The following is a 25,500-nucleotide window of genomic DNA, read 5'->3' as shown; positions in this document are numbered from 1 at the left end:
TTCCCTAAGTTTGTTGCAGCAAAAATAAAATAAAGTAAAGCGGGGAAAAAGGAGGGCGTATTTCTGCCAGCACTATTACTGATTGGGGCTCGAACGAGAAGTCCCGGAGCACTAAGCGAGCCTTCCAGCTTGTTGCTCTGGGGAACTCCTGTGCGAAGGCTTCTTTCTAAAGCGTGTATATTTCAGGGGGGACGTCTTTGCGTCGGGCGAGGGTCGGCTGCGCGTTAGGCGGGATTATGCAAACTCGCCCCAGGGGTCCCTGGGTGCCTAGGCTATGTGGCCTTCAGGTGCCCCTTGCTCGGTGGCGGGCTATTTTTATTTTGCGGGCTGAGAGCTATCGGTCCGGCTCGGCCTGGCCTTGCCGCTTCAAAACGAAAAAAAAACTAGAGAGCGGTTTCCAGCAACTATAAGGGTTGCTGCTAAAGGAGACCTTCGTTCTATTTCTCTAAAATGATTTTTAAGTAGGGGTGGTTAGGGTTAAAGGTATGTTTTATGATGGTTTGCTTTTGCTTTGCCTTTTTCCCTCTGCTTTTTTGCAGGACCTCATGTATGTATTTCAGCGGACCATATTTTTTCCTAGGATCAATTTTTGGAGGGACTCCCTCGGGAGGCCCCAATTTCATGTTAAAAGTAAGAAACACACAAAGCAAAAGCACACGGGTGTGGGGTACTTTCGGGTTGCCCTCACTTGGAAGGCCTGGCATGGCTTCATTATATCTTCAACATGTCTCCCCCCTTCTTTTCCCTTATACGGTACGGGCAAGGGAAAAGATTACGTGGGGCGGGCGGCTGCTGGCGGAAAGGGCCGAAGTGGAGCCGAGGGCGCTCGGCAGCGTTTATCGAAAAGCGGCGGAGACGGCCGAGATCTGCCGGCGCCACTGGGTCTGGGTTGTTCGGGGGTCATCTTGGCGCAGGGGATCCTGGCTATGTAAATGAGGCACGCTGCCCCTTGTGCGTAGCGAACGCACCTCAATAACACATTCCAGAGGTAACATATTTACAAAATACTGGCGGGTCTTTTACCTTTGCACTAAAGCGTACTAGATGGTGGCGCCGTATAGCAACTCACCATGACGAATATGAACATTAGTAAAAGAGAGGTGTTGGGCTATCTGGGGGTCCTTTTCCAGGGGAGGCACGGCCCTCAAAGCCAAAGCCGACCATCATGCGAAAGTGTGGGTCTGGCAGGTGAGACCCCGAATCTACGTAGATGCGGGATCTTCACCAGCACGGCGGGTGATATATTTTCAAATACAGGGATCACCTTTTTTGGTGGTTCCAACGTTGGAAGACTGCATTCACTTCTGGGCTAAAGCCTCTCCAAACACTTTCACACACAGCAAATCTCTTTTGCCTGTGCAATTTTTTTCCGAACATGCGGCTTACAATCCAATTAAGAATCACTCTCGGTGGTGGTCCTATTTGGCTTTGGTTGCCGTGTCTTCCCCAAGGGTCCCAACTGTGGGGCCCGCCAATGAAGTTAAAGAATAGAACTGACAAGAAATAACAAAAACCCTAAACGATTATATGAAGCCAAGTTGGCTTTTTACATCTAATCTCAAAAGGGAATTGGGCTTCAGGTTCACACACACATAAAGTTAAGACTGCACAACGAAAAGGGACGGGGGCTGCAGGGACTTGAACTCAAGTCTCCTTAAGGTGGCTTTTCCACTCCTGGTTCCAATCCCTTCCAAATTCTGACAGGGAACCAGTGATTACATTTATTTGGGCTTACTTCAGCCTGGGAGAGGACAAAAGGAAGAACTGGGAGGAGGTCAGAATCCTGGTCTGGCCAGTTTTTCCACTTCAATGAGGGGTGGGGGTGTAGCGCTGAGTGGGAACAGTTTGTTTCAGACGCTGCTAGCAACTGGGATTCTTTCTGGAATTTGCTCACTTGCATTATTACATTCCTGACTGCACTTACTGCTGGAGGCTCTACCTTTTCATTAAGTTTTGGGCTTGAGCCTTTTAAAACGTGGAAACAGATACACAAATGTCTCTGAATTAGCTCAAGCACTACTAAACCACACAAGCACAACATAAGGTTTTCTTCAGGGGTGTTAGTCAGGGAAGGCTGACAGAAAGCTATTTGGTGTGTAGTTGCAAGCACTGGATTCTCAAAGCAATTTAATTCTTTTAAAGGAACTGCATTTCTACTTTTGTTTACCTGTTCTTCAGGATCATTGCAAGAGGGCACAGTCACGGTGGGCTGTGTATAGCTTGGCTGGGGGCACTCTATGGGAGCCAAGACAATTTCTTGGGGAATGACTTTTAAACTCTGCACATGCTCAGAGGCTAAAGTGAATTCTGGCTTCTTGGGCGTGGGGGCTGAGGCAGAAATTGGAGGCAAAGGTGACTGACTACCTGTTTCACTGCCTTTGGCGGGGCGGGGTGCTGATTCAATCATTGATTGTTCCTCTAAAGTCTTTAATCTGGCCTCAGTGAGTCTCTGGGATTCCAGGAGATTTTGCATCAGGGTTTTTAAAGTGGCAGTTTCATTATTCTGGTTCTCCAGCAAAGTCTGCATGTTAAGGAATTTATTGTGGAGCTGCTCTTTCTCTATTGTGCAAGAATTTAATTTTTCTTTTAATTCCTCATTCTCTTTATTAAGATCATTTATTTTTAAATTCTGTTCCCTATTTACACTTATGAGCTCCTGAATTTTATTTTGCAGCTCTGCCAGGTTTCTTTCAGAGGTGTCTGGCAGAGTTGGTGCTGGGTTCTGGGTGCGAATCACCCTTTGGAATCTTTCCATCTCTCTTTTAAGTTTCCAGCTATTTTTAGTTCCCGGAGGTCGAAGGCTAGCCTCAACCTTTGGTTTTCTCCCACGGGCAGTTAAGTGGGGAGAAGCATGTGTGACCCCCGGGCATCCCTATTGGAAAAAGGGGTTCCCAGCTGGTGGCGGCTCTCCTAGGTCAGAGGGCTCCTCATGGTCCTTTGGCCGCAGTCTCCAGGAGTCAGCCTGACTTGGGGGAGGGTAGACCTGGTGATTGTAGGGGTGAGGTGCCCGAGGGGGCGGGGGCGCCGAGGGCAGCGCAGGTCTCCAGGGCTCAGAGGGTCCCTGTGGGGAGGAAGGGTAGCGACTGGGGGTGGACGCAAAGGTTACTCCTGGACGGGAGTCCCTCTGGCTGCGGCCCCGAGTGAAGCTACCACTTCTCCCACGCAAGATGCCACCTCTAGGCTCCGAGTACGAGCTATGCCCTTGGGGCCGATATTGGGAGTGGGGACCATGGTTGGCATACGTGACTGTGTTGATGGGCTCACTCTCTTTCCTATGGGAGGCCGGGGACTTCACATGGCGGATGGCGCCGGTCTCTCGCAACAGGCCAGCAATGCTCCTGATGCGAGACTCCAGCTCTCCCCATGAGATGCTCCCGGGTTCTACTCCTGCCAGGGCCAGGCGGGTAGTACTGTTGAGACCATCTATGACTGCCCTCCTAAATTCTAAGTCGTCGAAGTCCGGCATGTCGCTCAAGTCTAAGTCTACCTCGTCTGCTAGTTCGGCTAGGAGCTGCTTTCTGGCTAAATATGCCTCTGGGTCCTCTCCGGGTTTCTGAGATTCTGCTATGTATAAGGCCTTCAAGCTCTTGGTAGGCCAGAGGAAGGCGCACAATTCCTTCATGGCACCATACTGACTGCGAGTGGCTAGTCTCCGGTTAGAAATATATGCGTTGAGAGAGGTGACTATTTCAGGGCTGGCACAATGGCGAGCCAGCTGGGCTACATCGGAGCCACTGGCGGAGGGCTGGGACATGGTCACGTGTGCAAACCATTGTATAGCTGAGTCTCGGTTCAGGGGTCCCATTCGGTCCGCTATGGCTTGGAGCTCATCGGGCCTCCAATTGCGGGTCTCTTTAACTATTCGGTCTGTCTTCCTGCCATCATCGTCTGTGGTGACAATTTCTTTGGTAGCTATCGGATGGAGGGGCTGTGGAGCTTCCTCGGGCTGGGACGAAGGGGGTGACCAACTGTCGGTACTACCTTCGGGGAGGGCCAAGAGGGCTGAGGGGTGCACGGCGGAAATTACGGCCTGTTGCATCCCCAAGTGTCGCTTCAGGGCCTCTAGCTCCCTCTTACAAGCTGAATGGTCCGCGGCTGCGGTTTTAGACTGGTTGTGGTCCGCCATGAACCGGGCGGCATGGGTGAGCTTAGTAATCTCCTCTTGTCCCTCAGTTAATGCGTGCTCAGCCATATCGGCACGAGCGGCGGCCGCTTCAGCCTTGTGCTGGGCGTCCTGGAGGGCGGTAGTTAATCCCTGTTTCTCTAGTATGAAATTGACGCGTTCGGCGCGCCACTCAACTGCCTTTTCCTCATGTTCTTTCTCCTGTTCGGTTAGCTTGGTCCTGAGAGTCTGGATTTCTAGGCGCAAGGCGTCCTGTTCTCGTTTGGACCTCTCCTCTAACTCCTCCTGTGTGGTTTGTAACTTACTAATTAGGGACACGCTGTCCTGCAGGGCAGTGAAAAGTGCCCAGGCTCCATATCTGTCCTTCTTGCTAGACCTAGGTTTCTCCGTGTCACAGAAGTCCTGGAAGGCGCTTCTAACTATCTGGAGTGGGTCGGGTCCCTTGAAGGAACCGGCTTCCCAAGGGCAATCTCCCTTCTTAACTAGCCACTTCTCCAGGCGGGGCACGGTGGGGTTTGCCCGGTACATCTTGCTTTCGTTTAAGGCTGATCACGGGGGAGGTTAAAGAGTGGATCAGCGACACCAGGGGTGGGGCGATTAAAGCTGCTCAAGGGTTTTAACAACTTCTTCCTCTCTATGTTCCTTTTGGGAGGTTTATCCTTCCCTCAGGTCCTCAAGGGTTTTTACCAGGGGGTTTTAAGGTTCTACTTTTAGGGTTTACAAGGGTACTTTTAAAGGTACTACACTCAATCCTTCTCCACCGGGGGAGAGGGGAAAATTCCTATTCCCGTTTCAAGCTTGCCTACAAGCCACGGGACCAGGAAAAGTTTACTGGCTCAGAGGGTGCTCTCAAGCTCTCTAAGCCCAAGAACCAAAAACGCTCGCTGCTTCCAAGCCTCTGCCTAGAAGCCAAAGCTCAGGGGTCTCCCAAGCCTCTGTGCTCAGAAAACCAAAAAGTGTTCCCAAGCCTCTGCTCGGAAACTGCAATTAAGGGGTCTCCCAAGCCTATGCTCAGGCAACCAGAAATGCTCCCAAGCCTCTGCTCAGAAGCTGCAAATGCTCTCAAGCTCTCTGCCCAAGAACTAAACTCAAAAAGTCCCCAGGCCTCGTGCTCAGAGACAAACGGTTAAACTGTCTCCAAGCCAAGACCAAAAGACTACAGCGCTCAAGGACTGCCTCTGCACGTCCCCAAGCAAAAGTGCCCAGGAGTAAAGCTTACTGTACTCCCAAGCGGAAAAAGCGCTCAAGAGTTCTACCAACTCCCAAGCAAAAGCGTGCCCAAGAGTCCCACTGACTCCCAAGCGAGGTGCGCCCACGAGTCTGACTTACAACTTGCAAGCGGAAAGGCGCCCAAGAGTCTAACTTAAAACTCTTAAGCACGATGCGGCCGGCTGCCGCGGGCCTTCAGGAACCTGGCTTTAGATTCCCAAAGCTAAACTGACTGAACAACCAAACGGACTATCGATCCCTTCACGTTTCCTCCGGAGCGGGGATTGAAGCCTAAGTGCTGGCAGGAACGGGGTTTGGACGGGCTTAGGAGAGACGGGGGAGGGCGGAAAAGAGTTTTATATGTGCTGCTTCAGGAAGTATATATGCGTATATATCTAGAGCCTACTTCTGGGATCCCACCCACATAGACGCGTTTAGGCGGCCCGGAAAGTGGCCAGGAACTTCACCAGTTCAGAGGTCCTCACCCACAGTACACCGGTTATGACGGCTGGAGGGCCTCGCGGTGCACCACAAAAGGCAAGTAGTCCAAAGCTGGCTGAAGGAGGAAATGGGGAAAAGCCAACCCACAAGATAGAAATGCTCACTAGAGCCACACACACTCACACTTTTAATTCCCTGAGCTAAAATTGCGCTCTTTACACTGAGGTCTGGAAAATTTTCCTCTAAGTCAGTTCGCCGAAGACACGCGTGTCGACTCACGTGTATTCACACGAACTGGGTTATGCCTGCATTCTCCACCAGTAAACTGTTACCAGAACTGCTCTTTTATTATAATGGGGAATTAGCTATAGCAGTCTGTAACCTAAATATTAAGCGCGGATCATAACCTATGTTTACGGAGGTCCCGATCCCAGACACTCTAGTGAAAAAGAGGCAGACAACGAATAAGTTCCAAACACGTGTATTGAGTGTAGCGTAAGCCTAGCTTGCACAATCATACAGAGAACACACAAGACCTAAGAAATACAGGGTATGAAATACAGAGACGTTCGCATTAGCTGGTTCCCAACGATGGTAAGGGAAATACTCACAATCCTGGAGCGAAGCAGAGACACGGCAGCGAGGGTGGCCCAATGCCAGCACTGGAACCACAGACGGACAGCAAGGAGGTCTGGATAGGGAATGGCCGAGGCACCGAGTGGTCTGGGAGACCAGCTTAAATACCCCAAAACGTACCCTGGGGCTGGTGCTGTACTTGGTGGTTCTCACAGATTAAAACAAAGGGTCTAATGGGTCACTGAATGGCTTGGATGGGCCACTTTGGTAATCAGATTGTGATAAGTGACACCTCAGGAAGAGGGGACAAAAGAGGGAGGGGGAAATCCAAGTGGGCTGAAAGGATGTTCCAGCGGACAGGGCTTATCCTGATGTCATCAGCTTCTGGAATGCGGAGGTTCCTTTGAGATGCATTCTCTAAGTGCTTGGGATGGTCAGCACTTAGCTCTTCTCCGGGGCGGCTCCCAAGATATGCAGAGCGGGGCGAGGGGCTCTCGCTGCGGACGTGGTGTGCCCGCTTCGCCGAAATGGCTTCTCAAAGCAGTCTTCTTCCCAGGGTCTTCTTGCTGCCTGAGAGCATGGATGCCGGCTGGGCATAGCTGGGGCTGGATAGCAGGCTGCCCGGTAGCGAGGGCAAGCTCGCCGACCGGCCCGCGGGAGGCTCCAGGCGGGAACTGACCAGGGAGCGCCTAGCCAGGCTCGCTGGAGGTTTCCCCGGCTGGCGCCCGGCTGCTAGCAGCGGCTTGGGCCCATATGAGGCTGGCTTCCATGGAGGCAGGGGGGAACAACACTTAAAACACAGTCCAAGGCAGGGAACAGGCACGGTCCGTGGCAGATGGCAATGCAGCCACGGGGCACACTTGTAATAAAGTCCAAACACACACTAGGAAGTTCAGATACAGGTCAGGGCAGGGCTGCCCAGAAATAGAGTCCTTTGTGCAGTTAACCAAACATGGGGTCAGTAAACTACACAGTCTATTGCAGCAGCAAGGTAATTGACACGCAGGCAGGAAACTGACACGTGTATTAACACACACACACACACGTGTAAAGCAATCTTTGGTGTAGCAGTAAAACAGCAATGCAGGAAACTTTAACACAGTCCATGGCAGGCTTTAAAGCAGGGGAGGGGGCCTACTTGGCAACAGGTTATGCATCCTGTTCTTAAACTCCCAGTGGACTTACACATCTGCTTCAAGTCACCAGTAATATTTCTCCCTTGATGCAAAATAAAAGGTAGATTTGGACTGAAGATGGATTTGGGATAATTGTAGTTACTAGTGAAATTACTTTGGACATTGGACTTCTTCGGCACTTACAGCACCTGTACCATCTCAAACTGGGAATTCTAGCAGTGAATCCAGGCAATTACTCTTTGTGCAGCCATGGAGACTTACTGTTGAAAGGAGCTGCTAGCTTCCTGTCTACAGATCCACCGCTGCTGATAGACAGAGGCTGGTATTACAGCTGTCAGCTCAGCATGGATCAGGTGACCTAAGGGTCCAATCCTATTTCTCCTGGACTTCTATACCTTCTGATTCTTGTTTGCTTCCTTGGTTTGAGTAACTTATCATTTAGTCTCAGACAGTGATGGTCTCCGCCAGCACATCCCTATTTGACAGCCCACTTGCCTCCAGATCAGAAACCCTGACAAGAGTCAACTTGGATGCTCCTAAGAGGGTTTGGCTTTTTTCATTGGTGTGTGTGTTAACCTTGAGCGATTGAGTGACATCAAGAAGAGATGGTGGATATTGGATATATCCGGATGGTAGTATTGTGCAGCCAAAATGAAAATTGCAGGGGTGAGGGGGAGCTTCTATTCTTTATTGGATTAGTCAGGGAATTTAGGGAGTGGCTGTAATATTTTGTCTTGCTATTGCCGAAATGAAAAGGTACGCCAAGGGAACCCTCCACAGATGTACTGCTCTGTCTTCCTGGAGTGCCAGAAGGATTTTGCCACTCCAAGACAGAAATTAATATCCCACACATATAAGGAAAGAAAACAGGAGCTCGGATATGAACTGGAGACATTTCGGCCTCAGAACAATAACTTCCTCGGTTGAGTTAAATGCATTTTGACTCAGTCAATGCTGCTTTTCCATTGACAGCAGATAATCACATCCTACCACACAAAATGATTATAGGTGTGGATGCTGAGCTGGGCTGAAGCCATTCCAGAAGGTGGTCCGACGCAATTATTATCTTGTGGCTTGTTTACGGGTTTTAATTTTTTTCTTTTTTAGAATAGGCTGAAGACACTGTTGGTTGCCCTTGTTGGGATTTAACTCGACTTATGCAGACTGAAAAGAACACATTTCCAAAATGATTAAGAAGCATTTGAAATGTGCAGCTGAACAAGAGGGGACTAAATAGTACATCGATGGGAATAGCCAATAGTTGGGGAGGAGCTCTGGCTGAGTGATACAACATCTGCTTTGCATGCAGAAGGTCGGTCCCAGGTCCAGGCTCTGGTGTCTTCAGTTAAAAGGCTCAGGAATTAGGTGATGTGAAAGATCTCCACCTGAGCCCCTGGAGAGCAAGTGCTAATCAAGAGTAGAGAACTCTGAGCCAGATGGACCAGTGCCATTTCAATATAAAGCAGCTTCATGAAGCTTCAAAAGGCAATTTGTGAAGCTGCCTTAGACCAAATCCGGTCTTTGGTCCATCTAGCTCAGTGTTCTCTATTCTTTTTTTAAAAGAAAATTATTTGAAAGGAAAAAACAGTAAACAGTAAAGACAGTAAACAATACATGAAATAACATAAGCACAATATATAACAGTACTAGAAATGGGTATGAACTGAAATACGAGCCAAAGTTCTTCATGACATGGACAATTTTTGAGTTCGTGAACTGGCAATTCGTCGGAGCTCATTTCTGACGAACTGCAATGAACCACTGTGATTTTTAGAGTGGTTCGTATGGTTCGTAATTTGGTTCATCACTGGATTCCCTCCTCCAGTGACTCACAACTGTTCTGACCAGCATTCTGAGATGAGAGTATGAACTCTACTGCCTGACTAGTATATGCAGCAAAATTAGTGATACTGTCATGAGACTGGCAAGTAAGATGCTTAGAAACAGACCGTTCCCTGCTTAAATAGCGAAACCAATGACCACTTTCTGAGAAGGTGCCATGGCTCAGTGGGAGAACACCTGCTTTGCATGTGGAACATCTCCAGTTCAGTCCATGACCTCTCTAGCCCAAGAGTCCCAGGTAGCAGATGCAGGAAAAGAGATTTCTTTGCTCAAGACCCAGGAGTACTGCCGCCAGTCAAGATCGACAATATTGAAACAGTCGGAACAAGTGCAAAAAGTAGTTTCCTATGTGATATATGACTTCCACTTGGCAAACAGCACAGGGTAGGACATCTGTTCCCTTAGATAACTGTCCCCCACTACTTCAACTTCCTCCACTACACTGAAGGTCAAATAGAAAAACGTAGAGGGAGCCACCCCTTAGCTGCACCCTTGAGCTTCACCCTTGAATTTATGGACAAAACTTTGTCCTGAAATATGCCCACCTGGTTCCCATTTGGGCTCAAGGTTTATGCTCTCTTCCAAAATTTCCTCCATAAATCTAAAGTCATAAATTGCAATAAACAATGTGATTGGTGCGCTCAAAATGTTGTGCTGGGAGATCTTCGTAAATCATCACTCTTAAGTGTTAGAGAAAGGGGACTGCAATCCTCCCACGCGCTCTTTCCCTGGAAATTCACTAGCATTTATTCTTCACAGTGGACCATTTCCCTCCTTTTCTGTTAGCCACCTGAAGTCCTTTTTTTAAAAGAAATTAGTTACGGGTGAGATGAGAGAAGAAAGTTATGTGCCTTTAAAAAAACACAACCCTCATCTTTCATATTAAATGAAAAGTCAATAGTTTTAATTGGAATTTTTATTTTTAAAGTCTCTCATTTATCTTTCCACCCCCTTCCCCCTGTTTGCTTTTCAGGACCCGAGCCCTTGGTATTATCTGCAGGCAGTGCTGAAACGGTTATGCATCAGCAATAGAGCCCCCCTTCTGTTTACTCTCCATGAAACAGCAGACCGTTCTCATAATTGCTTTTATTCCCTTCCTCCAGCTCGAGGGATTGGCCTCTCTTGGGAGTGTCATTTGTCTGAAACACGGAGATCTCATCTAGTGCTACTGATGATACTGGGATTTCGCTATGTTGTTTTCGACTCTACCAGCACCGCGAAGGTCAAAGCGACAAGTATGATCTCACTTTCAAGAGGCAAATGAAGGCCCCCTTACAACTTGCAATGGAGAGTCCTCGTCTAACGTGCAATGTGACAAATGAGAGCCCCTCTCTTAACTCGCAATGAGGCAAGCAAAGGTCCCCTCCTAATGTGCAATGGAGCAAGCAGGGGACAATGCCATTTCCTTAAAACAAAATAACTTGTCAGTGACAACTGGCATTGCTGTAGGATGAAAATATACTCTTCTGAAAGAATGGAGTGGGAAATGACCTTTCCACACAATGAAAATTGTTATTATTTTGGATCCAGCCTGTGGCCCCCACCTCTGGCAGGCAACTAGGGTCGATAAAGTGTGAGATTTTTTTAAAATGCTGGATCCCTGGCTAGAACCAGGATTACAGTGGAGACAGGGAAGAATCTGACCTATTAATTTCACTGCACATCTTTCTTCTATCTGAACAGGGTCTCCTGCAGGTGCCACCCTGCAGCTGGGTGAAATCAACAGCAGCCCATACACAGGCTTTCTCTGTGGTGGCTCCTACCCCGTTGAATGGCCTGCCTGAGGAGGTCAGGAGAGCCCCCACTCTCCTAGCTTTTTGCAAACGATGCAAAGCCGAATTATTCAAAAAGGCTTTTGTATTGTAGGGAGGGGTCTCAGTTGCTCTGCTAATGACTTAGGGACCATAGACTTCACCAATAGACTTCACCACTATGTTGCCTTCCATTCTATCTGTTGCTTTAAATATGTGCTCCTATGTCAGCCCTAGAATTGCTTATACTCTGTTTCAGCATTTCTTCAACTCTATTGGATTCGTGCTAATGCTATGTCTTTGTAAACATATATTTATTTACCCTATGGCAAAACTGAATAGATAGATAGATAAATATTTCTTCTACTGTGATACTCAAAGCAGCTGATGTGGGATTCCCCGGAAGTCTACCATCCAGTTACTGGGGAAATCCAGACCTGCTTAGGTTGTTCTGTTGAGCTTCAAGCGAGGACAGCATTTGACACAACAGAGGGCCAAGCTACATGTGATGAATGACACTTGAACGGCAAGTGAACAGGCTCACGTGTATTTCTCCCTGTTCACTAGTCCTCCACTTGCCCTCCACTCAATCACTATGTGATCAGTGACTGACACTTGCCAGTCAAGTGTCATTCATCACTTGTAGCTTGGCCCAGAGTCGGAATTAGCCACCAACAGAATCCGCCTCTGAGATGCAGGGCAATGCAAGATATGGAATCATAAGGGCAGTGTATGGATCCTGACCAGTGTGTGGCACCAATTGCTTTGTTACGCAGATCCCCCCTTCACAAAAACTAAGAAGTGTGCAGTGGTAGGCAAGATAAACCTTGGGGCTCTAGATAATGGGACCATCCGTTGCTCACATTCTCTTACATAGTAAGTTGTATTCCGAAGAGAGACAGCAGTTAGTATATCCATTACTCTCTGAGTTTAAATCTTTGGATAATCATTAGAAATTTGATGATTCTGTGCTACTGAAATATTTGTTGGAAGATACTAAGAAGACTGTATCCTCGACAGTAGCAAAATATTGTTTTTTGGTCATAAACAAGCAGAAGTTTTTAACAAAAGAAGAGACTGAAGATAGTTTTACTTTTTAGGATTTATTATCTACTGAGTATGATAACGGTTTTAACTATGTGATCTTTTTCTTGCTGGTCATTTGACTGTAATAAATTTGAAATCTGATAATGGGACCAGGAAGCCGGTCTATTCTGATCCCCAACAGGTGGGCTTCTGGTTGCCACCCAAATAGTTTTATCAGTCCACTTTAGCAAAAATGTAACAAAAACCTACAAAGAGACCTGCAGCTCTTTAAAGACTAAATTGAAAATTAGGAGACAAATGGTGCAGAATAAAAACAACAATAACAACATTAATTTTATATACCGCCCTTCAGGACAACTTAACGCCCACTCAGAGCGGTTTACAAAGTATGTTATTAATCCCGACAACGATCACTTTGTGAGGTAGGTGGAGCTGAGAGAACTCTAAGAGAGCAAGAGGAATCTTTATATTTCTGATTCTTTATATTCTTAGCTAAGGTAGCACAGTATCATCAAATTTCTAATGATTATCCAAAGATTTAAACTCGGAGAGTAATGGATATACTAACTGCTGTCCTGAAATTTTCTATTTTCGACATTGCAGTTGGTTTTCCTTATTCTCTTTTCCTCTTTCAAAAGAGACATTCTCTTTGATTTCTCATTAATTTATCTTTGAGGGTTTTTTTAAAAAAACCATGTGATAGTGTAGACTTCCTCATCGTGGATTTCTGCTTGTTTTTGTGTTGCTGTAATATGATATAAGGGTTAAAAAGCACTCTGATGCAACCAGGATATGTTCAGAGAAGTCCTGGCATGTGTTTAATTGTTTCTTTAGTGGCTTGCCTTGTCCTTAATTTTTCAGTTATCCTTGTAGAATATAGATAAATAAATACATTACTTCTTAGAGATCTAAATTGCAGGGTGAGCGGAAATCAGATTAAAAAAATAAAATAATGCATCAAATCTTCCTCTTCCTGAAAGAGGAGTTGATTCGAAACTGACTCAAATTCCTAAAAAGAGGAATAGAAATGGATTGCTGGGTTTTAGGGAGAAATTCAGCAAAGAAGAATTAAGAGAATTCCACTTGACAACCTTACCTCCGCTAAGAGCCCTATGCATAAGATTCTACCTCCAGAGAATTTTATGCATGGGGTGGTGAAAGTGAAGAGAGGAAGAACTTATTCATCCCCCTCCTCAAGTATGAGAACTCATAAGAACATAAGAACATAAGCAAAGCCATGTTGGATCAGGCCAGTGGCCCATCCAGTCCAACATTCTGTCACACACAGTGGCTAGAAATCCAGTGCCATCTAAAGGACTGTCAGTGAGGCCAGGACACCAGAAGCCCTCCCACTGCCTTCCTTCCAGCACCAAGACAACAGAGCACCACCTCCCCACAAAGAGAATACCATCTATCTCCTGTGGCTAATAGCCACTGATGGACCTCTGCTCCATATATTTGTCCAGTCCCCTCTTGAAGCTGGCAATGCTTGTAGCTGCCACCACCTCCTGTGGCAACGAATTCCATGTGTTTATCACCCTTTGTGTAAAGTAGTATTTTCTTCTGTCTGTTCTAACCCGACTGCTCAATAATTTCATAGAGTGCCCACGAGTTCTTGTATTGTGAGAAAGGGAGAAAAACACATCTTTCTCTACCTTCTCTAACCCGTGCATTATCTTGTAAACCTCTATCATGTCTCCCCTCAGTCGTCTTTTCTCCAGGCTAAAGAGCCCCAAGCGCCTCAATCTTTCCTCATAGGGAAAGTGTTCCAACCCTCTAATCATTTTAGTTGCCCTTCTCTGTACTTTTTCCAGTGCTATGATATCTTTTTTAAGGTGTGGCGACCAGAACTGTACACAGTACTCCAAATGAGGCCTCACCATCGATTTATACAGAGGCATTATGATACCGGCTGATTTGTTTTCAATCCCTTTCCTAATAACCCCTAGCATAGCATTAGCTTTTTTTATGGCAGTCGCACACTGTGCTGACGTTTTTAGTGAGTTATCTATCATGACTCCAAGATCTCTCTCTTGGTCAGTCTCCGCCAGTTCAGACCCCATCAACTTGTATTTATATTTTGGATTTTTGGTTCCAATGTGCATTACTTTGCACTTGGCTACATTGAACCTCATTTGCCACATGGATGCCCACTCTTCTAGCCTCGACAGATCCCTTTGGAGTGCCTCACAATCCTCTCTGGCTTTCACCACCCTGAACAATTTTGTGTCATCTGCAAATTTAGCCACTTCACTGCTTAATCCCAATTCCAAATCATTAATAAACAAGTTAAAAAGCATTGGACCCAATACCGACCCCTGTGGCACCCCACTGCTCACCACCCTCCACTGTGAGAAGTGCCCGTTTATACTCACTCTCTGTTTCCTATTAATTAGCCAGTTTTCGATCCACAAGAGGACTTGGCCCTTTATCCCATAGCTACTGAGCTTACTTAGGAGCCTTTGATGAGGAACTTTGTCAAAAGCTTTTTGGAAGTCAAGATAAACAATATCTATCGGGTCTCCCTTGTCCACTTGTTTGTTCACTCCCTCAAAGAACTCTAACAGATTGGTGAGACAAGATCTTCCCTTACAGAACCCATGCTGAGTTTTCCTCATCAGCTTTTGGTCATCAATGTGCCCACTAATTTTATTTTTGATAATAGTTTCCACCAACTTACCCGGTATTGACGTCAGGCTGACTGGCCTGTAATTTCCCGGATCTCCCCTGGAACCTTTTTTAAAGATGGGGACAACATTAGCTACCTTCCAGTCCTCAGGAACAGATGCAGAGTTTAATGACAGATTACATATTTTTGTGAGGAGATCTACAAGTTCACACTTGAGTTCTTTCAGAACTCTTGGATGTATGCCATCTGGGCCCGGTGATTTATCAGTTTTTAAATTATCTAGCAGTCGCATAACCTCCTCTCTCGTCACCTCAATGTGACTCAGGTCTTTCAAAACCCCTCCCAAAGTCAGTGCTTCCGGAGTGGGCATGCACTTCTTATCTTCCACAGTGAAGACAGAAGCAAAGAACGCATTCAGCTTCTCGGCCATTTCCCTATCACCCTTTAGTAATCCTTTTACGCCTTGGTCATCCAAGGGCCCCACTGCCTCCCTAGCTGGTTTCCTACTTCTAATATATTTAAAGAATTGTTTATTGTTTTTCTTTATGTTCTTTGCAATATGCTCCTCATATTCCCTTTTTGCCTGTCTGATCACAGACTTGCACTTTTTTTGCCACAGCTTATGCTCCTTTTTATCAACCTCACTCCGACTAGTTTTCCACTGCCTAAAAGAATCCTTTTTACCTTTTACAGCTTCTATTACATTGCTTGTTAACCATGCTGGCCTTTTCCTAAACCTATTTGTGCCTTTCCTAACCAGCGGTATATATTTAATTTGAGCTTCCAGGATTGTAGTTTTAAATAGTCTCCAAGATTCCCCAAGTGTTTTGACCTTTTTTACTTTCCCTTTCAGTTTCTTCTTCACGTACCCCCTCATCTCAGAAAAGTTACCCCTTTTGAAGTTAAACATGGCTGTGTTGGTCTTATTTGGCAATTTCCTATTTATACATATGTTGTACTCAATAACATTATGGTCACTGTTCCCAAGTGGTGCAATCACATTTACATCTCTCACCAGGTCTTCAGCATTACTGAGGACCAAATCCAGGATCACCTCTCCCCTAGTAGGTTCTGTAACCATCTGTTCCATAGCACAGTCATTGAGACAGTCTAGAAACTCACTTTCTCTCCCCCGATTCGAACACCCATTGGCCCAGTCAATGTGTGGGTAGTTAAAATCACCCATTACAACACAGTTTTTTTGTTTAGCAGCCATCTTTAATCCTGTCATCATTTTATAATCCTCCTCTATTTTCTGATCTGGAGGGCGATAACAAACTCCCACAGTTAAGTTTCCATTTGGGCCCGTAATTTCAACCCATAGCATTTCCAGAAGCGAATCTAATTCAGTTACCTTCTCAATCTTACTGGAATGTATACCTTCTCTGACATATAGAGCCACCCCACCACCAACCCTTCCCTCCCTATCCTTCCGATATAATTTATATCCAGGAATCACCGTGTCCCACTGATTTTCCTCATCCCACCAAGTTTCTGATATGCCCACAATGTCTATGGATTCGCCCAACACTAAACATTCCAGCTCCCCAATTTTACCTCGGACACTTCTAGCATTTGTATATAAACACCTGTAACTTCCCCGGCACACTTTGCCTCGAGACGTAGTTAGGTCATCTGCACTGTTTGTCTCCATCTCAGTTGACAACTCTAATCTATCTCCCTGTAGAAGTGTTATACCTAGCCCTTCATCTCTCTGAGATGAACCATCCTGAACCAGAGACACTTTATCTCTTGTCAGCTTTCCCCTAGCATTTAGTTTAAAAACTGCTCTGCCACCTTTTTGATTTTAAGTGCCAGCAGCCGGGTTCCTTCTCGGGACAAGTGGAGACCGTCTCTCTTGTACAGCTCCCACTTGTCCCAAAAAGAATCCCAGTGCCTAACAAACTTGAACCCTTCCTCCCTACACCATCGTCTCATCCACGCATTGAGACTCCTGATCTGCGTTTGTCTCTCTGGCCCTGCGCGTGGAACAGGTAGCACTTCTGAGAAGGCTACCTTGGAGGTCCTGGCCTTGAGTCTCCTGCCTAACAGCCTAAATTTTTGTTCCAAGACCTCACGACTGCATTTCCCAACATCGTTGGTTCCAGCATGGACCACGACCGCTGACTCTTCCCCAGCACTATCTACCAGCCTATCTATAACACGCGTAATGTCCGCTACCTTCGCACCAGGCAGGCAAGTCACCATACGGTCAGAACGCGGTTGTGCCACCCAGCTATCTACTTGTCTAAGGATCGAATCACCAACTACCAAGAGCCTCCCTCCCGCCCCACCCAGGGATGGTTCCTTGATGCGAAAGGAAACCTGCTCACCAACTGAAGAAGAGGTCCCTTCTGAGGGCATGTTCCCCTTATCCTCAGTACGGTGCCCTGATTCCACAAGATCCTCATTCTCCTTGACAACAAGAACGCTGCCATTTTTAGAGTGGGACACATCTATCCTGTCCCTGAGAATCTTGTCCTCGTGCCTATCTAACTGTCTCCGCTTCTCCAGGTCAGCCACCTTGGCCTCAAGGGTACGTACTCGTTCCCTGAGAACCAGGAGCTCCTTGCAGCGAGCACACATCCAGGACTTCTGACCAGAAGGCAGATAGTCATACATGTGACACTCAGTGCAATACACTGGAAAGCCCCCAACCCCCTGCTGGCATTCTGACTTCATTATTCTGTTTTAGGAATAACACACTAAGAGGAAAGAAAACGGCTATGATCCCCCGGCTAAGAGCCACAGGCCAAGAGCCCTTTAGCTCTCGCCCTTCGGCTCGCGCCAAAGGCTCGCGCCCCTGCCCAGCAGTTGCCTTTTCAATGCAAAAGGTCACTTCCTGCTAAGCACAGGAGGTGAGCACAAAGGGGGTGTGTGGCTTGTACACCCCCAGCAGCCTTACAAACACACTCACCCTCAAACACAATCAAGCCCAAACACACTCAGCCTCAAAACTACACTCAAATCAACACAAAACTACACACAAAAAGCCCCAAAGCTAGAGAGGACCACCCTTAGCTTCTCAGCTTAACCCACCACAGCCAAGAAAGGCAAAAAGCCTTACCTCCTCTAGCAGCTGCAGACCATGTGCTCCTGAGCCCAGGTGACTCTGCTCAGGGGCATCTCCTGCCTGCTTGACTATTTATCAGTCAAAGTGATGAGTATTCCACCCTTCATCTATGTGAACATCCCTTCCATTTTATCCTCAAAGTCTACTCAGGGGTAAGTCTAATTATATTCATCAATGGTTCTTAGGAATGATAGCTTAATTGAAACCTTCCTATTCAGAAGAAATAACCCGCTGAATACCAGCTTGTTGGATTTTCTGGGTATCTGCTTGGCTGCGGTGGGAATCAGGATGCCTATTTGGGCAGACTTTTGAGTTGATCCTAGATTCTTGTATCTTTCTTTTCTACTGAACCAACTCCAGCCATAGAATTGGACATTCAAAGGGAGTTGTGCTCAGTGAATACCAGAGAAGAAGCTCAAAGCTTTGCATTTTCCCCCAGACTGTCCTTGTTGATCCATAATAGATCATTGTGATGCTAGGATAGCATCATTCAAGTAATTTGGACGGAGTCCATCTTTCCTCTTTTCCGCCTCTCCCCCTCAACCCTTTTCATGGCTTGAAAAGTGTGAAATTCTGCTTTACTGTAGTGAGGCTTTAATTTTCTACCCGTTTCCTTACAAACGTTGAAAGGAAAATAAAAATTTAAACTGTGCAAAAGATTAAAGCGCTCGTGTGCTAATGAGAGCCATCTGTTTATTTCTTCTTCCTTTCTATAAAAAAAATTCTTTTCCCACCCCCATCCGTGAATAGGTGGGGAAAAAAAATCAAAGCGTTTCAGAGGCGTTTTCTTGTCTGAAGCCTCAGAAAAGAGTGGGACAAGGATGGCAGCTTCCGCTAATGAACTCTCCACAGAGGAGAGAGCAAAAAAACAGTGTAGCAGACAATAGAAATGAATTCAAAGTTTAGGGCTGCATCAAACCGTCCCTACACAAAGTTGTTGTTTTGTTCGCTTATTTCTGAAACGGTCTTGTAAAAGTTGTCCATTTTTGACATTCCATTCTCTTCGTCATAATCTGGTGAATTGTTCAGTCAACGATTGCAAGAACAACATTATCGCTCAGGCTGAATTGAACTGGAGGGTGCCATTTCCAAACATTTTCTGTCCAGTGCTGGTATGGTGGAGTCCACAGAGAAGGTTAGAGAGGTGGGTACCAGCAGGGAATCTGGGATGCTGACCCAAGAGGGACCAGTTGAAACATTATGGGTTGGGTCCACAAGTGGGGGTGGCACCAAGAGTTTAGCACCTTGGACAGCTCACAAGAAACCTCTGACCAGCCCCGTCAACTGAGAGCCAAGCTACAAGTGACGCCTGACACAGGTTGGACACTTGTCAGCTTACCTCGAGTTTTGATGGGAAATGTAGGCATCCTGGTTTTACAGGTTGGCTCTCCATTTAATTAAAGTTTACAGAACCCCCCCCCACACACACACACACAGTGGAGGGGAAGGGGAGCACCCGGCAACAGCCCGACGCCTGCACTCCCCTCCCAACTGCATGTTCTCCCTCCCATAGACTGCCACTCTGTAAATGTCTGTAAGCTGCAAGACCAGGATGCCTACATTTCCCATCAAAACTTGAGGGAAGCTGACAAGTGTCCAACCTGTGTCAGGCATCACTTGTAGCTTGGCTCTGAGCCCTTTTATTCTCCTTGGCTCGGTTCTGTCACTCAGGGGCTACTTTCTGACTGCAAATTAGTCAGCCTTAAAGGATTCACACCTGGTGACCTTACAGTAGCTCCTTTGAGGTGCCATTTCTTTGCTAGTGTGCAAGGCAGGGTGTGGTGCTGGTACTGGAGGAGAGTTTTGCAGGTACCGTGGATGGCCCAAAAGACAAATAAGTGAGTACTAGATCCAATCATGCCTGGATTCTTCCTAGAAGCTAAAATGACAAAACTGAGGCTATTGTATTTTGGTCACATCATGAGAAGACAAGATTCTCTGGAGAAGTCAATAATGCTTGGGAAAGTGGGAGGCAGTAGGAAAAGAGGAAGACCTAAAATGAGATGGCTTGACTCAGTAAAAGAAGCCACGTCCTCCAGTTTGCAGGATCTGAGCAAGTCTGTTAATGATAGGACATTTTGGAGGTCTTTCATTCATAGGGTCACCATAGGTTGGAGGTGACTTGACAGCACATAACACACACAGGGCAGCTTGAGAGATCCTGAGTGGAGCAGGTGCTGATTATTCAGGATGATCTCTTGGGGGTCCTTGATTCAGGATTTTAACCACTGAGTTCAGAATTCACTGCCCAGTCAGCTCCTGGCTCTCATCCTCCAAATCTGCATGAATCAGAATGGGATATGTGTGTGTCATAGATCTTTCACCAGCATCAAACTATGGCCCCTTTGGGGTGATTTTTGGGGGACAGAATCTCAGTCTCTTGGGGATGAAACAGAAGCAGGCATCTCTCCTCCTCCCAATCTGAGCAATTCTATCCTGGCCCCATACCTATCAGCAGTTCATGATCCTTCTTTGTTCCCTTCTCACTTATATTTCACACTGTTCATGGTTGTTTGCATTACCATCCCCATAGCAAGTTAGCTTAGATCACACCTTCCCCCAGTGTGGGTTCCTGTTCCAAAGCCAGATAGCCATGAACAAATGCTAGGAGTGGTACCTTTCCTACGATAGATTTTCTCCTTTTGCCCACACTGCTCCTGTGACTTACCTGACTATCTAGTTAAGGCAACTGACCTCCCTCAAGTAGTGTGGCCAGTCCACCTCAGTCTTTTAAGGCAAAAAGACAATCTTGTGTAGTGGTTAGAGTATCTGACTGGGACTGGAGGGAGTCCAGGTCAAAACAACCCTCAGCCTTGAAGCTCCCTGGATGACCTTGAGTGATCTGTTAAGCTTACCTTACAAGCTCATAAGGTGAGATGAAGCTGCATCAAAGTAGAAGGAGCCATAAGATAAGGGCAGGCTCAATGGCTGAAATTTCCAACCTGAACTCGCCTCCTATGCCATGCAACAAGTAGAGCAATGGATCCATTGTGCTCCATCACCTGTCCCTCTTCCTCTTGTGAACCATGCAGAAATCTGTCCCTGCCCTGTAGAGACAGAGCAGGGGAAACATTCATCTGTTGAGAACAAGGGCCGTGCACAAACTCATTTGCTACCAGCAGCCAAATCTGAATCTCTACATATTGCCATAATGTTATCCCATTAATGACATAATCCCCGGTTGGCTCAGATCTTCCATGGGCTATTCCCCAGAAGAAGTCTTAATAAATGTATGAAAATATGTGCCAGAGCAATGGCTGATGGGGAATGGAATATCAGCCAGCAGACTCAGAGCAAACCTACAAGTGATTTTCTTCATGTGGAGTACACTAGATTTTTCTCGCAAGGTTACCTCGGAAGTGAACTTCAAGTGGTCCTTCCCCTCTCTGTTAGAATCGCTGCCTGAAGAGCCACAAGAGGGCTTCGTTTGGGGGCGGGCAGCTGCTGCTTTCTCCCAGGGCATCCTGCGGGCTGCCTGCTCCTGGGGAGCTGCTCGAAGCGGCAGTGTCGGTGAAGCTTCAGCCGCAGCAACAGCAGAAGAATCTGTGGCAGATCCTTCCACTCTCGCTGCGGCTGAAGCTTCACCGACATGGCCGCTTTCTCCAGAGTAGCTCCCCAGGAGCAGGCAGCCCGCAGGACGCCCTCGGAGAAAGTAGCAGCTGCCCGCCCCCAAACGAAGGCCTCTTGTGGCTCTTCAGGCAGTGATTCTAACAGAGAGAGGACAGACCACTCGGACTTCACTTCCCAGGTAACCTTGCAAGAAAAATCTAGTGTTCTCCACGTGAAGAAAGTCACTTGTAGCTTTGCTCTCAGAGATAAAAGGTGAACCTCCATATTATGAGCTTTGGGGATAATGTATTGCCCCCAGCCCACCAATAATTTCAATCAGAAAGTCAAGATGAGAATACTCCCAGCTCAGCCCTGCTATTTTGTAATTAATTATAGTTTTCGACTAAGACTGTGCTGTTGTTTTTTTTTAAATCTAAGCCTCTTAAAGTTTTATCTATTTATTACAATATGGGTTTACACTTGCAATCACATTATACTCAGAAAGAGTGTCATGTGTCAGTAGATCCAGAGGAGTTAGCCGTGTTAGTCTGTAGTAGCAAAATCAAAAAGAGTCCAGTAGCACCTTTAAGACTAACCAATTTTATTGCAGCATAAGCTTTCGAGAATCAAGTTCTCTTCGTCAGATGCATGATACATCTGATACATCATGATACATGATACATGATACATCATGCATCTGACAAAGAGAACTTGATTCTCGAAAGCTTATGCTGCAATAAAATTGGTTAGTCTTAAAGGTGCTACTGGACTCTTTTTGATGTGTCAGTAGGAATGTAAAGCAATAGGTTCGGTTAATAGCAACCCTAACTTCCAAGATTCTTTTCGAATCAAACCTTGACGTGGCAGGGTCTACAAAGGGCCAGTTAACGGACTTTCCACGGGACTGCCCTTGAAAACAACTCAGAAACTTCAGCCTGCCTGGAACACTGCAGCTCAATTCGATTACCACCAGGAACTAGGCAGAACGTACGTATTACTCCTTCTCTGCAGTGTCTCCAGTGGTTATTGATGAGTTCAATAACCAATTCAAGCTGCTGGTTATTACCTATAAAGTCTTTCATGGCCAGGGACCCACATAGCTGCAGAACTGCCTCTCCCTTTCTGTTTGGCCATAACAGCTTTGCTGATCTGCACACAACCATCTGAGCGTGTTGCCCGGCAAGTGGGTAAGATCAGTGACTGCCCGGCCCAGTCATTCTCAATTGTGGCCCCCACCTGGTAGAATGTCGAGAAAGCTCTTACGCCAGTATTCCTTTGAATGTGTACAATGGAATTGTTCAGGAAGGCATTTTTACAAAGGATATATTGTTCTAATGTCTGCGGAAATTAGATAGACAGTTTTTACTATGTTGTTGGTTTTTTTTATTTGTTGTAGAGGAAGACTCAACATGAGATGGATTGACACAATAAAGGAAGCCACGGCCTTCAGACTGCAAGGCCTGAGCAAGGCTGTTAATGATAAGGCATTTCGGAGGTCATTAATTCATGAAATGAAATCCTGCCCTCAAGTCATAGTTGACTTATGGCGACCCTGGTGGGGTCTTCATGGCAAGAGACTAATAGAAGTGGTTTGCCATTGCCTGCCTCTGCAACCCTGGTCTTCGTTGGAGGTCTCCCTTCCAATTACTAACCAAGGCTGACCCTGCTTAGCTTTGGAGATCAAATGAGATCAGGATCACCTGGGCTATCCAGGTCAGGGATGTTAATTTATAGGGTCACCATAAGTGGGAATGACTTGATGGCACATAACACACATGTGCGCATGATCCACCTTGACTCTCTGATAGAAAGGCAGACTATAAATCTAGTCAATAAATAAATATAAACAAACTAAAGCTGAGTCTAAATTAGACAGAAGGAGTAGGAGTAGTAGAGAGGGCCCTCAAGTCACCGCTGGTTTATGGCAACCCCTGGTGGGGTTTTCATGGCAAGAGACTAACAGAGGTGCTTTTGCCATTGCCTGCCTCTGCAACCCTGGTCTTCGTTGGAGGTCTCCCATCCAATTACTAACCAAGGCTGACCCTGCTTAGCTTCTGAGATCTGGCTCACCTGGGCTATGCAGGTCAGGGCAGATAAAAGGAGTATTGGTTGGTAACATAGCCATTATTTGGGATTGGATGTGGAAACTAACAGGAAGTCAATGTAAATGCTTGTAAAAGGGACCCTTGACACCAAATGGCAATTAAAAGCAGGAAGGAGGGGAGTCCCTTATCTGAGCTGGATCCAGCCATGATGGAGGGATTATTTATTTTATTGATTGATTTGATTTGATTTATACCCCACCCTCCCCACAAACGGGCTCAGGGCGGCTAACAACATTCATAAAACACAGTGAATTAATTAAAAAACCATAAAACCAATAATAATCTTTAAAAAGTCATTAAAACAACCCAGCCGCAGGCTATTTAAATAAATATTTGGGAGTCCGTATATGGGCATGGTAGATGGCCTGGGGCTGATTGCTTCCCAGTAGATACCTGGGGCCAGTTGCTTCCCAGTAGATACCTGGGGCTGGTTGCTTCCCAGTAGATACCTGGGGCCGGTTGCTTCCCAGTAGATAACTGGGGCTGGTTGCTTCTCAGTAGATAACTGGGGCTGGTTGCTTCCCAGTAGATAACTGGAGCTGGTTGCTTCCCAGTAGATACCTGGGGCCGGTTGCTTCCCAGTAGATAACTGGGGCTGGTTGCTTCCCAGTAGATAACTGGGGCCGGTTGCTTCCCAGTAGATAACTGGAGCTGGTTGCTTCCCAGTAGATACCTGGGGCCGGTTGCTTCCCAGTAGATAACTGGGGCCGGTTGCTTCCCAGTAGATACCTGGGGCCGGTTGCTTCCCAGTAGATACCTGGGGCCGGTTGCTTCCCAGTAGATACCTGGGGCTGGTTGCTTCCCAGTAGATACCTGGGGCCGGTTGCTTCCCAGTAGATACCTGGGGCTGGTTGCTTCCCAGTAGATACCTGGGGCCGGTTGCTTCCCAGTAGATACCTGGGGCTGGTTGCTTCCCAGTAGATACCTGGGGCTGGTTGCTTCCCAGTAGATAACTGGGGCTGGTTGCTTCCCAGTAGATACCTGGGGCCGGTTGCTTCCCAGTAGATACCTGGGGCTGGTTGCTTCCCAGTAGATAACTGGGGCTGGTTGCTTCCCAGTAGATACCTGGGGCTGGTTGCTTCCCACTTCTGGTGGCAGTTATTAGCTAGCAGGGAGGGAACTCTCAGCTGGGCCTGGATCCTCATGCAACGGAGGGCATCTGGGTGCTTCCTTCCCTTCTTCTGAGGTTCTATGGCCATTGGCAACTGGAGACAAGGAGGGTCTGGATTAAGGCATGATGGAGAGGTGCTTGGCTGTTCTGGCCTCAGCTGTGTCAGGGAGGGAGCAGAGGGAGCCTGCCCTCTTCTGAGATCCCCCTCTAAAGGAGACATTTTCTCCTCTAGTGATGGGCCTGAGAAAAATGGGGAAAAGCTTGGTTGCTGCTGCTTCTCCCTCTGGCCTTGTTGGTGGCAATTGCTAATGGGGCAGAGGTCTTGTCAGGGGCACGATAGGCAGGGTTGCCAGCTCTGGGTTTTGAAATTCCTGGAGGTTTTGGGAGTGGAGCCTGGGCAGGGTAGAATTTGGGAAGGTGAGGGACCTCAGCGGTGTATAATGCCACAGAATTCACCTCCCATTTTCTCCAGGGGAACTGATCTCTGTGGATTGGAGCTGAGTTGCAGCTCCAGGAGATCTCCAGCCACCACCTGGAGGTTGGCAAACCTAACAACGTGGCCGTAGTTTGTGGACTCCCACCAGAAGTTTGGTCCTCCAGATCTGCCTTCTGCAAATGCTCTGTTGGAATCTAACAACCTGGGAACCAAATCTGCGGTCTGAATTAAGACTCATGACGACGTAGCTCATCGGATGCTCATTATACAGACTTTGTCCGTCCAAATTCCCACCAGATATTAAAACAACAGAACTACGAGAGGTGGCAAAGCTCCATTTCGGTATTACATTTTTAGCCAGCTTCTCCTCTGCTCAGGAGCTCAGAGGAGCACTGTAACCCTATGAGGTGGATTAGGCAAAGAGAGAGCAAATGGCCCAAGATCGCTTACTAGGAGCTAAAACAACAAAACT

The sequence above is a fragment of the Eublepharis macularius genome, chromosome 13 (genome assembly GCF_028583425.1).
Source record: "Eublepharis macularius isolate TG4126 chromosome 13, MPM_Emac_v1.0, whole genome shotgun sequence".
Lineage (NCBI taxonomy): Eukaryota > Metazoa > Chordata > Lepidosauria > Squamata > Eublepharidae > Eublepharis > Eublepharis macularius.
This window is presented reverse-complemented; position numbering follows the sequence as displayed.